This window comes from Castanea sativa, chromosome 6 (assembly GCF_040712315.1).
Source record: "Castanea sativa cultivar Marrone di Chiusa Pesio chromosome 6, ASM4071231v1".
NCBI classification, from domain to species: domain Eukaryota; kingdom Viridiplantae; phylum Streptophyta; class Magnoliopsida; order Fagales; family Fagaceae; genus Castanea; species Castanea sativa.
The window spans coordinates 4,184,928-4,198,988 of record NC_134018.1 but is presented as its reverse complement, the minus strand read 5'-3'; the positions used below and the strand labels follow the sequence as shown (position 1 = coordinate 4,198,988).

At 36.8% G+C, this 14,061-nt stretch overlaps 1 pseudogene; it reads right to left on the bottom strand.

Annotated features, from left to right (window-relative positions):
* LOC142638841 (cysteine synthase 2-like) overlaps window positions 1-13,184 on the bottom strand; it is a 44,016-nt pseudogene extending 30,832 nt beyond the window's left edge.
* Between the last annotated feature and the right edge of the window lie 877 nt (window positions 13,185-14,061).

Genomic DNA, 14,061 nt, shown 5'->3' with positions numbered 1-14,061 from the left:
TGTACATCCGTCCATGCAGAATCTTATTACTTAGGCAAATTATTTGTTTTTGCCTTCGTCAGTAATGTACATCCGTCTATGCAGAATCTTATTACTTAGGCAAATTATTTGTTTTTGCCTTCGTCAGTAATGTACATCCGTCTATGCGAAATCTTATTACTTAGGCAAATTTCTTTGTTTTTGCCTTCGTCAGTAATGTACATCCGTCCATGCGGAACCTTATTACTTAGGCAAATTATTTGTTTTTGCCGAAGCAGAATCAAGAATCCGTCCATGCGGAATCTTATTACTTTGGCCACGCGCCCTTAGCTTCGTCTAGCCGGGCTTTGATGATTCTGAGCAGTGTTCGATTAGTTACTTCCGTTTGTCCGTTTGACTGCGGGTGTCCAGGTAACGAGAATTTATTCTTGATGCCTAGCCTTGAGCAGAAGTCCCTGAATCCCTAGCTGTCGAACTGTCGGCCATTATCTGAAATAATTGCTCGCGAAATCCCGAACTTGCAAATTATATTTCTCCACACGAAGCTACGGATTCTTGATTCTGTGATTGTTGCCATTGCTTCTGCTTCGACCCATTTAGTGAAGTAGTCGATAGCGACGAGCAGGAACCTTACCTGTCCTCTTCCTTGGGGTAATGGGCCGACGATATCAATCCCCCATTGTGCGAATGGCCACGGGGAGGTAATCGTCGTCATCTTTTCTGCTGGCAGCTTCTGGACATTCCCGAACCTCTGGCACTTATCGCACCTCTTGTCGAGCTCCGTGGCGTCTGCCTGCATGGTTGGCCAGAAATATCCTGTTCTAACAACTTTGCTTACCAGGGATCTAGGCCCGACGTGGTCTCCACAAATCCCTTCGTGGATTTCGTGAAGGACGTACTTGGCTTCTTCCTCGTCGAGACACTTCAGATAAGGCAGGGAAAACCCTCTTTTGTATAAGGTATCATTCAAAATTGTAAACCTAGCCGCTCTTGCTTTAATCTTCCTGGCTTCCACTGAGTCACAAGGGAGATGCCCGTCTTGAAGATATGAGACGATCGGTTCCATCCACCCACCTATGTTCTGGATGGAGAATACTGGGACTTCTTCAATGCTGGGGTGTTTCTGAATCTCCATAAGAATTTCACTGTTCGTTGGTTCTTCTTCGGACGAGGCCATTTTGGCGACCTCGTCTGCCGCCACATTCTGGTTTCTCGGGATCCGAACGAAATCCAACTTATCGAACCCACAGGCTATATGTTTAATCAACTTGAGGTACTTCTGCATCCTCTCTTCTTTCGCCTCATACTCTTCCCGGATCTGCCCTATTGCCAACTTCGAGTCACTCTGAATAAGCAGATTCTTAATCCCAAGGACTTTGCCAAGTCTCAGTCCCGTCAGTATGCCTTCGTACTCAGCCTCATTGTTGGTTGCCGGGAATTTTAATTGGACTCCATATTGGAGTTTTTCTCCATTGGGGGTGTTTATAATGACCCCTACTCCTCCCCTCTTTTAGGCTGACGATCCGTCAGTCTGAATCGTCCACTGTTCCACCTCATTTTTGTCGTCGTCATCTTCTGGAAGGGTGAACTCAGCTATGAAGTCTGCCAGAGCTTGCGCCTTGATGGCCGTTCTAGGATGGTATTCGATGTCGAACTGGCTGAGTTCAATTGCCCATTGGACCATTCTCCCAGCTGCTTCAAGCTTGTTCATGGATTTTCGGATAGGTTGGTCCGTCATTACAAGGATAGGGTGTGCTTCGAAGTATGGTCGTAGCTTTCGTGAGGCCACTATTAGGGCAAAAACGATCTTCTCAATCCTGGGATACCTGGCCTCTGCTCCCTGGAAGGCTTGACAGACATAGTAAACTGGAAGCTGCTTCTTATCTTCCACTCTAATTAAGGCTGCACTGACGGCCGTGGCTGATGCTGCCAGGTATAAATAAAGGTTTCCCCCTGCTTTTGAATGACTCAAGATGGGCGGGCTACCAAGGTAACGCTTGAGCTCTTGAAAGGCTGCTTCACATTCGTCAATCCAGGAGAAAGCCTGCTTCAACATTTTGAAAAATGGAAGACATTTGTCTGTTGCTTTAGAGACGAATCTATTTAGTGCAGCTATCCTCCCCGTGAGCTTTTGGACTTCTTTGACGGTCTTAGGTGATGCCATGCTGAGTATTGCTTGCACCTTCTCCGGATTTGCTTCTATTCCCCTTTGGGAGACCATGAATCCTAAGAATTTTCCTGAAGCTACCCCGAACACACACTTACTAGGATTGAGCTTCATCTGGTATTTTCGGAGGGTATTAAATGTCTCTCCCAGGTCGTCCAGGTGAGTCGACTCTTCTTTACTCTTGACAAGCATATCGTCCACATATACCTCCATATTTCTCCCAATTTGCTTGCTGAACATCTTGTTTACCAGTCTTTGGTATGTTGCTCCTGCGCTTTTCAGTCCGAAGGGCATTACCTTATAGCAGTAGAGTCATTGGCTTGTGATGAAAGCAGTTTTTTCATGATCTTCCTTAGCCATCTTTATCTGGTTGTAACCTGAAAATGCATCCATGAATGTTAGTAACTTATGTCCAGCCGTAGAGTCTACCAACTGATCTATCCTCGGCAGGAGAAAACTATCCTTCGGGCAAGCCTTGTTCAGGTCCGTCAAGTCCACGCACATTCTCCATTTTCCATTTGCTTTCTTCACCAGCACGACGTTGGCCAACCATTCGGGATAGTAAACTTCTCGGATGAAGTCTGCCTGCAATAACCTGTTAACTTCTTCCGTGATTGCTTGGTTTCGTTCGGGGGCAAAGACCCGTCGTTTCTGTTGGACGGGTTTTTTCTCGGGGTCTGTCTTCAACTCGTGCTGGATTACCTAGCGTGGTATACCCGGCATATCTTCGTGACTCCATGCGAATACGTCCAAATTTCCTTTAAGGAAACGGACGAGTTCATTCCTCATCTCGGGGCTCATTTTCGTACCTATCCTTGTCACCTTTGAGTTTTCCCCCTCGACGAGTTCCACCGTTTCCAGGGCTTCCATGTTGTCTTCTTTTTCTCCCTCGATCGTCCATGTGTGGTTTTCTCCTACAGCCAACACGGTTTGGTAGCATTCTCTGGCCAAAACTTGGTCTCCTTTTACCTCGCTGACTCCGTCTTCGGTTAGGAATTTTATCTTTAGGCAGTAGGTGGACGTTGCTGCTTTCCACCGGTTGAGCGTGGGTCTCCCAATGATCACATTGTACGAAGAGGGGCAATCTACCACTAAGAAGTCCAGATGACGGGTCTGCTGCTTCGGGTAGGCGCCTATTGTAACTTTTAGCGTCACAATGCCCTTGGGATATACTCTGTCACCGCTAAAGCTGACGAGGGGGGACTCGAACAAGCGCAATCTACCAGGACCTAGCTTCAACTGTTGGAAGGCCAATAGGTACATGATGTCTGCGGAGCTACCGTTGTCGACGAGGATCCTCTTAGTGTTGAACCCTTCAATTGTGAGTGCTATCACCAGAGGGTCGTTATGGGGCTGCCTTACTCCCCTTGAGTCTTCTTCGCTGAAGAATAAATCTTGGTTTGTCCGTCTTTACTTCAATAAGGGTTCCATATGGACACTGTTTACTTGCCTCTAGCATGCTTTCTTGAGGGACTTGTATGATCCCCCCATGAAAGGTCCTCCTGCTATTGTGCTTATCTCCCCGATCACATCTTGTGGTTGAGATGGGCGATTCTCATTCTTGGACGAGGACTCGCGTTGGCTCGTGTCGCCCTCCCTGAACCTGCTGGAGTCCCCATTTTTTACGTACTTCTGAAGCTTTCCTTTTCGTATCAATTCTTCTATCTGTCCTTTCAGGTCTCGGCAATCCTCCGTGTAATGGCTGTGATCTTTATGAAATCGGCAGTATTTGCTTTTGTCACGCACGCTTGGTGACGAGTGCAAGGGTCTCGGCCATTTTAGGTGGTGTTGATCCTGGATCTGCGTCAAAATCTTGTCAACAGACATAATTAGAGGTGTGAATTTTACCGGTCGTTGAGCTTTCTCGTGATTTCGTCTGTCAATGTCACCTCCTCGGCGGCTTGGGCGCTCCCTCTTTTGTCCCCTGCATTCGTCTTCCTTCGTTCCTTCCTTCTTTGGCTTTTCCTCGTCTACGATGGCCGCCAGTGCATCCTTAGCATTCATGTACTTTTGAGCTTTCAACAGCATCTCCGCCATTGTCCGGGGCAGATTCTTTGCTAACGAGACGACGAATTCTCTAGACTTAAGCCCTGCTTTGAATGTCGTCAACTGGACCTTATCGTCCGCGTCGTCCACCTCTGGGTCTCTCGAGTGAAGCGTTTTACGTACGACCGCAAGGTCTCCCTCTCTCCTTGCTTAATAGTGAGTAGGTGATCCGCTGGTCTCTTGGGGTGTTGCCCCCCGACAAAATGGCGCAGGAAAGCGTTACTTAACTGCTCGAAGTTGTCAATGGACAAAGTGGGCAATCTCGTGAACCACTCTCGTCCATCTCCCTTCAGCGTAGTAGGGAAAGAACGACACATGATCTCATCAGGGGGCTGTTGAAGGCCTAAGGTCGTCTTGAAGGTGTTAAGGTGATCTTGGAGATCCTTGAGCCCGTCAAAAGGCTCGAGCTGAGGCAACCAAAATTTCGCTGGTACCGGTCGTTCTAAGACTGCCATGGTAAAAGGAGAGTCCATTGCTCTGACCATTTTATCCAGGCTTCGATCGGTCTTTTCTTTGATGGCATTTCTTAATTCATCCATCTCCTTTCTCATCTCTTGGAGGATGTCAGAATGCTGTTGCTCTAGGGTTACCGTTCTCCGTCGGTCACTTCTTCCATGGCTAACCCCTTCGTCCTCTTGGACAGCTCTTGACCGGTTCTCTTCTTGTTGTAACCTCTGTCTCATCTCTTGATTCTGTCTGGTAAGTTCTTCGACGGTGGCCGCGAGATTCCGGACTTGCTGTGCCAAGGCCGCTGAGTCATGGCTGGATTCCATCTGGAGCTGGTAGGAACCACGTGCTTGTTGTATGAGAAAGTCGATCCCCACAGACGGCGTCAAACTGATGAAGCAGTATCTCGTCGGTTTCTCCGGGATTCGTCCAGATGGTCCCTGGCAGTACTCTGACGACCCTGCGGGAATAAGAACTTATTCAAGTGATCACCGGTGTGGTGCCTGCCACAACGCCTCTGATGGCAAAGTCAGTATGAAAGAAGGCAATAACCGAAATATCAAGAATAAATTAATTCAGGTTGTGATGCTGTCTCTGTACCTTGTATTGGTGTTGCGAGGGTTTTATATACCCTTGGGGATTATAGCCGTTGGGGTGTTAATGACTCCCCTGATAACGTCTCTAGTGGAGTTATGGACTTTAATGCGTTTCTACCGATTCGTCCAGCTGGTCTCGTAACGGTGGGGGCTTTATTGGCAGCATTGAATGGCATTAACTCTTTCTGATGACGCGGATACTGGTCGTGTTCGTCCATGAAGGCAGTTTCGTCCGTGCTTAACTTCGTCAGTCCCGTCAGAATGCCCATCACTATGTGAATTGATGGGTTGTTTGAATTTTTGGCAATACATTCTTGTTCTAGAGATCTGGAGAGAGAAGCAAGTCAGTGATGGTAACTCTCATCTTATCCTAGTTCCTTGAGTCTTATCCTTCGGCAGAAAGACAGTTTGGAATTTTTTAAGGAAGCGCTTTCAAGTAACATGGTATGCCCTAAACTCTTGTTGTGCCAAGCACATATCAGTAAGTTTGAGTAATTTTAAGGTGGATTATTTTACTTTTCCAAGGTTTAATGAAAACAAAATCCTCATAAAAAAAAATAGAAAGTTAGTAAGTAAAAACCATGATAAATAGATATACTTATAAAGATAAATAAATGAATAAATATAAGATATGAAAATTATAGAAGGCCAACTATGGTACATGTCACCAAAGAACTCAAGCGGATCGAGAGATTGGTTCCAAGACTAATTATTTACTTACTGGGTTCATCCAATCACCTGTTAGCCAGTTATTAGCTTAAATTAACTAATGTCAAATGTTAGGATGATAGAATTAAGTCAATTTCTTTTTAATGTTATGGTCATATAATATACTTAATATGTTCAACCTGCTTTGGACAATAGTTTTAATATATAGATAAATAGATTCACACTATTGTATATCCAAATGTTTTAGACATGACAACAAAGACAATTTCCTTGATTTTGGTTTCTATATCTTGGTCATATTTATAATTTGGTCATCGTGTTTTTATAACTTCATTTTGGTCCATATATTCCTAGATTTGTTGTCATTTTAGTTTTTGTAACTGATATGACATTGGGGATTAAAATATAAGCAAGTTTAAAAATATAAGAACTAAAATAAAATTTTAAAATTTTAAAATCTTGAAGATAAAATTAAAAACATGGCCAAAATAGATGGACGAAAAAGGTATTTTCATCAAAAAAAATAATAATAATAATAATAATAATTAGGCGAATCCCAGGATCACTCTTAATTACTCATCTTCATTTTTGTTGAGTGGAAACATTTTTTTTTTTTAGAGTAATTGATTGGAAACTTTTTACTTGTTACTAGCCTCTGAGCATGCACTCATGCACGTACTCAGTGGCTCTTCTATTTTTTTGGTAAAAGTTAATAATTTAAATCAATTATAATTTGGGATTACTACATTTTTCAATCGTAAAATACCTAAGGTGTGATGAAAAAAATCCCTAGGAGTGTAATGAGTGTTATATGTTTGTAGATGAAATTTTTTTTTTTTCAAATTTGAACTCATATCTAAAAACGTGAATATAAGAAAATTTGAGTTCAAATTGAACTCATATATATATATATATATATATATATATATATATATATATATATATTGAAATATTTACATTCAAAAATATGAGTTCAAATAGAAAATTCACGTTTAGAAATATGAACTCATATTTGAAAATTTTGGTTCAAATAGAACTCATATTTTATATTCACGTTTTCAAATATGAGTTCTAATATAAGTTCAAAACGTGAGTTTAAGAAGTAATATTTCAACAAAACAATAAGAATATGAGAAAACGTGAGAGTGTAACAGGAATATAAGGAAACGTGAGTGTGCTTTTTTTTTTTTTTTTTTTAAGATAAGATAATGATATAGAAAGGATATTGATAACAAAGTAAGAAAACCAAATATGAAAGCAAATACTAAATGGCAACTCATAAAAGCAAACGTAATACAGAAAACCCAATATGCATGAGGTGTTCTAAATAGAGGTCATGAAAGATACTTACATTTTTGTCGTTGACTACATTTCAAGTCCAAAGTCCAAACAGTTCGTTGGAGTTGGAGGACAGAGGACACGAAAATCCTGAAGATCAACACCCCAATGCAAGTTCCTTGAAGTTTAGATACCAAAATCATGAAGATAGGAACTCCAGTGCACGTTCCTTGAAGAAATCTATGAAAGAAATTAAAGGTGAGGTTAAAATATAAGGGCTATTTTATACAAATATTTGATTTGTTTCTAGAAAATAAGAAGATGTTCATGAATTAGAAAAACAAAATATATAGAAAAGACCAAAGTATATTGACATACACGTACCGTTGAGCAGGAGCAAATTTGAGTAAAGCAAATAGAAAAAATAATGATAATTGTGAAAAGAAGATTAACATAGAATTGAGAGAATTGGAGAACTAAAGAATAAGCAATTTGAGTTTGAAAATCAACGTGGGTGTACTGGAAGTGTAGTCCTATTTTGTAGATAGTGTTTTATATGGGAGTTTTCATTTAGAAAAATGATCCAACCAAATGTGGTGATACGATTTGCAATTTGAAAACCAACTAGAGAGTAGTATAGTCTAAATTTAAGGGATATTAATGAAAAGTTATAGTGATAGTTTTATACTATGAGCATTTTTTTTTTCCTCTCTTCAATTTCAAAATATAGAATAATTGTTATAAAAAAATAAAGAAGAATTTTTATAAAAATAAATAAATAAAGAAGAATTTATTTGAAAAAAAAACCGTGAGATCTCTTATTAGGGAGTAGGAGCGAGGGAAACGTGAATTCAAAAAAAGAAGAAGAGAGAACCTAATATCAAAAGGAATAAATAAAATAAAAAACAAAGAGGTTAGTATCGAAAAAAAAGTTTAAAAAAAAAAAGAAAGAAAGAAAAGAAAATAACCAACTTAGGGGAAGTTAGACATGGCTTTAAAAAAAATGAAATAGATAACGAAAAAAATTGCGGCCAATAAAAAAAGAAAAAGATCACATCCAAAAAAAGAAAAAATGGAAATGGAGTTTAGTTAGTTTTACTATTAAATGTTATAAAGAAAAAATGGGATAAAAGTTTTAATGATATTGTATGCAAATACTACGCATTGGAATTACAAAATTTTGGTTGGTTTGAACTGATTCTGTAGCTCCAAAAGTGAATTATCAATGTCATCCATTTATTTTTTGCCTAAGTTTTAGTGCATAGATTTCACTGTATGCTAAAGCTGAACAATCAAATAGTCAGGTGTACTATTTTATCGTGCATGGGTGAAGCGCAATGAACTGAGCTTTGGAATGCCGAAATGCAAAGCAGAATAATATGAATTTTATCATCTGAGTATATCAAAACTTTATGAATGTGTGAGTAACAAAATCTTTTTAAAAAAATAAAGAAATATTGATTTTCTTCTCGGTGTTTGCTTTATTGTGCTGGGCACAACTTTCTTCGAAAAAATGTTTCTCTACTCTAACGAAATTTCCTACCTTCTGCAATCTGCACAGTGCACACTAACATTAAATCATTCAATAGCTTTTATATTCAGTGTTTCCTTTATTGTGCTGGGCACAACTTTCTTCGAAAAAAACGTTTCTTTACTCTTACGAGATATCTTTTATGTTCTCCATAATATAATATATGTATTGTGGAAGGTGCCATCCACGTCAAGTCAAAACGAATAAAGGAACTGTGCCTGGATCTTTTCTTTACTGTATCAAGATTTGTATGATTCTACGTTCATTTGATTAAAATGGGTTTGTTTTTTGATATTGTGAAATTGCTTTAGCTGTTTCAATGTTGCATGATTTTTTTTTTTTTTTTTTTTAGAAACATACACAAATAAAGGAGAAGAAATGGATTCTAACACAAAAGCACACCACAACTCCTATGAAAAATCATGGTAACTTTTAAAAATGTTGCATAATTTCAATGACTTGAGAGGTGGTAAAATAACTCTTGAATGATTTTACAATTATCAATATGAATGCTCTTATTAGAAGGTCATGTTTTTATGTGTGGAGAGTTGAAGCGATTACTAACCAAAATTGTGATTATTAAGAATGCCTTTTTATTAAAGTTCCATGAATGTGAACCAAATTTTTGACATTAAACAGTAATGTTTTGGAAGTATTCGTTGCAAAATGGTAACTAAATTTGACATTGTCAAATTACGAGAGCATTATTATAAAGGACCAAAAAGCTGAGACTACACAAAGCATTTAAATCTATCACCAAATACACATTACTGACCACCAAATTTATCAAATTATGTTTTGGAGAAACCATTAGAATTAAACTCAAACACTTTGATTACCAAAACCCCAAAAGCTATCACTTATTAATTACTTTATGCTTAGAGTTCGGAATAGTCTGGACATCCTCTGGAAAGTAAGGATCCAGGTGCCAAAAAATAATAAATAAGTAAAAATCCAGACCTATTGTACTCTATATAGAAAACAAAAACTTTATTTCAACTGGTCCTGGGAGCAGCCAAAAATTTTTGTTTAGGGAGACTAATTTATAATACTAATTTATTAGTTTGTACAAACTTTCATAAACATGCATCATTGGACTAATTCAAATATTTTTTCAAGAACATCATTGGACTAGCTCTAATATTTGGAGGGGGCCAAGTCCCATTTTTGTAGGGTAATAATGAAAATGTTAAATATTTATATATAGTATTAAAATATTTTTAAAATTTCATAGCCCCCCCCCCCCCCCCAACTCATACATGTAGCTCCCCCCAGGATAGGTATTCAGTGATCAATTAACAATTAGAGAAAACTTGTTGTATACAGAATACAATGGTATATCCGTATATGTATATGTACCACACAAGGACTATTTTTACAATTTTAAGGAGTGGAATGAGAGATGATAAATCTTGTCGAAGTTGAGATCTTAGAAAGTTACCAAAACCTCTACAACTGTAACTGCCGCAGTTATTAAAATTGCACTAAGAATGGATGTGGTAGGCAGAAATAACACAAGGTGAATTATTACCAAAAGTAATGTGGCCATACTTAGATAGTGTGGAATGTTTAGAATAAAACAAGCTTTATGTAATCAATATATATATAAAAGCAGAGAACTCACGTGGGAGAGCACGAAGTTTTGCCAAGTGGCACTCTCTTTGAAAAGATAATTGTTTTTTTTTTGGAAATAAAATACATCATTTTTAATTTATTACACTTATTAGATGTCACATTAGTTATTTAATAACTCAACAGATTTTAATTAGTAGTAAATAAAACTAATGGATAAGATAGAGGGGTGTTAATCATCAAAAACTCTTTGTTTTCCTTATTCCTTCATCCTAAGGTTTTCTTATGTTTATGCCTACTCCTCTTCCCTTATAACTAAATGCCTACTCTTCCTAAATCACTACATGCCTTCTCATATGCCTATGTTGCTAAATTATTGATTCAATATTCTATAATTTGCACAAACTGAAATAGCATTTAGATTATTTAAAAACACATGAAATCATATAAAAATCACCAAATTAGAGTTTAAAATTATAACTAAATTTTTAAAAGAAATTTAGGCACATTTGCACAAAAATACCATGTAACTAAGTCACACTTAGGAATATTGGACCATTTTTCCTTTGTATAAATAGAAGGGTTCCAATGGGATGAGGGGGCTAACAATTTTCTCTCCAAAACATTTGTTGTAGAAACACAAAAGTTTTCCATTGTAGACTTTTCACGATTAAAGAACATGAATTGCCAACTAATCAAACTAGAGTTTTTAGTACCTACAGCAATTTCACAACATCAAGAACAAATCACAGTGTATACAATGTCAAATTTCATAGTCTCCTGTTACATCAAATGAGTGTTTAATTTTTCTCGCAAAGTATTGAATAGTAAAGCTTCTGAGCCTTAGTCTCAATTACAACTCTCAATCATGTTGGACTTGGATAATACCTATCAACAGCGTATCATTATGAGATGCAGAAAAAATTTGGAGTGTACACAATGTTTAGTGTGAATGAAAAGAAATTTCATCCAATTCCAATTGGTTAGGTTAGTAAGGGACCTATTCCAATTTAATGTTTCTAGAATTTTGTATACAAGTAATAATCAAGGAAACTTCCACAAAAAATAAGTCGGACTTTTGGCAAGAGAGAAAATTGATGTCTAGACAAATCAAGTTAAGGCCGACCAAAATGAACCATATTCTTAATTTCTTATCTCTATGTGTTCCATGTACAAGACTTATAGTCAATGCTTGGCGTATAAAAGTTGAACGTCTTATCTAAAGTCCACCCTCTGAAAACTTGAGAAAAAATTCATTTAAACTAACACAATATATAAATTATAAAGGAATCAAAGAAAAATTGTCAAAAATAATGAAAATTTAATCTATGCTTAAATTCTTATAAGGATGAACACAATAGCAATATCCTTTTTAAAAAAAATAAAGATAAAAAAAAAATCTATACTTATTTTGTATGTATGATAAAGTCCTATCATAAAGTTTTTTGAGACTCATGTTGATTAGTAATTAGAAATTATAAAGGAATAATCATAAATATATATATATATATATATATATATATATAAAAAAGTAGAGATCTCATGTGGGAGTGCGTGAGGTCTTACCAAGTAACGCTCTAATTTTGCATTTAGCATTTTTTTTACTTCTTTCCTTAAGTATTTTTTTTTACTATTACCCAAAAGTTTACATTAACTTATTTTACTGTTATCTCATTAGTCTCTCATTAATTGCCTAAGATTACATCACACATTTCTCTCTTTCTCATGTCTTTTAGCACCCCCACCATTTTAATATTTTAAAAAAAGTAAAAATAATAATAATTAAGGACTAATAGTAATAACTAACCAGATAAGGCCTTGGAGAGAGATAGAGAAACATAAAAATGTTGTAGATTGTTAAATAAAACGCATTGTTTCACTATAAAAGACCTAAGACTGACAAAACATTTGAAAGAAAGAGAAAGACAAATCTGAGGAGACATCGCCTCCGTCATATTGGTTGGATAATTTTTGTTTTGGGTATATAAGTAGAGAGAATATTTAGTACACAATGTAAAGCCATATTCTACCATGGTTTAAAATCATCTATAAGACATGTGCATACACACTTACCCACACCATGTTTTAATGTTTCACTATCAATGAGTGGAAGACAATGAGAGAGTTAGACATACTTTTATTTCATAGTATTAAATATGTGAACACAACACAAATTATTTGATTTTCACAGTCCTGTTAGTCTTTTGCATTTATTTTTTGTTTCATGGTTTTAAAAAAACTTAATCTTACCTTTTTTTTTTTTAGGGTGAAAAATTAATCTCACCTTGAGAAGTTTTCCTATTAAAAATTTCATTTTTATTTTTTATTTTTTTTATGTTTCTAGCTAAGACAAAAATTCAAGCAGCATAGCATGAAAACAGACAAAAATAAATTGTTTTCTAGCTAAGACAATGGGTGAAACAATGGAATTTTTTATGTTTCGTAATCTGACAAATATTAAGGGTAGACGAAAAGGGAGAAAATCCACAGTACAGTAGAATCAAAGCAAAACAACAAATCTTAGAATTGGCACAATTTTTTTTCCAAGTGGATTCATTTCTCAACCTCTCACTCTCAGCAAAATATATCACTTTAGAAAAGCAAGTGCATGCACTTACCTATAATATTCTATAGCTTCCAAAATCTGTCACTCAAAACCCCATCCAAGTTCTGCCATTTTGAATTTTTGTGTTAACTTATTGATTCCAATTCCTTCTGTCATTGTGATAAGTCAAATGGATTCTTCAATCTTTGTTTTCAGCCTCCTTCCTAGTGTCCATCACGCCCCCCCCCCCCCCCCCCTCGTTTAATTTGTAACCTTATTCAATAACCCAGAACCTGGAAGATCTATCAAGAAGCACCTTAATGTTGGAATTTTTTTTTCCCCTGTTGAGCACATGTGCCAAGGGATTCATTGATCACTTTAATAAGAATGTTTAAACTAATGGAGTGAAAAGAAATTGTTGTGGCAGAATAAGTATAACTGAACAAAAATCTTCACAACTTGCTAAAGGAAAACTAAAACGAGCTAGAATTAGGCAATCAAAACTACTTTATTTTTTAAGGAGTGTGGTACAACACTTTCACAAAAAAATAAGTAAATAAATAAATTTGCGGTGCAAGTAGGAATACCCGAACAGCGCAGCCACTAACTACCACACGCTGTTAGCAACAGATTTGAATTTTCACACTGATCCAAATTGAGACCAAAGTTTTCCCAAGTTGTAAACAAGAGTTTAAAATAAATTCTATCACCCCACCATCTGACACCTTTTATTAAAATGATTACGAATGAGAAAAATACTAAAGAACACAAAAGCCAAGTATGCATGCCTACCAATAAGAGAGAGAGAGAGAGAGGGGGGGGGGGGGGGGGGGAAAGGCAAAGACTAGTAGGTAGCAGCTGCCATGCAAGAAGGGGATGAACTTGGTACCCCCGCCCCTTTGAGGTGGATTATTTTACTTTCCCAAGGTTTAATGAAAAAAAACAAATCCTCTTTAAAAAAAAGAAAGTAAGTAAAAACCATGATAAATGGAAAAACTTATAGAGATAAAGTCATGAATAAATATTGAGATATGAAAATAATAGAAGGCCAACTATGGTACTTGGGTTCATCCAATCATCTGTTAGCCAGTTATTAGCTTAAATTAACTAATGTCAAATGTTAGGATGATAGAATTAAGTTAATTAACTCAATTTCATTTTAATGTTATGGTCATATAATATTCTTAACATGTTCAACCTACTTTGGACAATAATTTTAATATATAGAAAA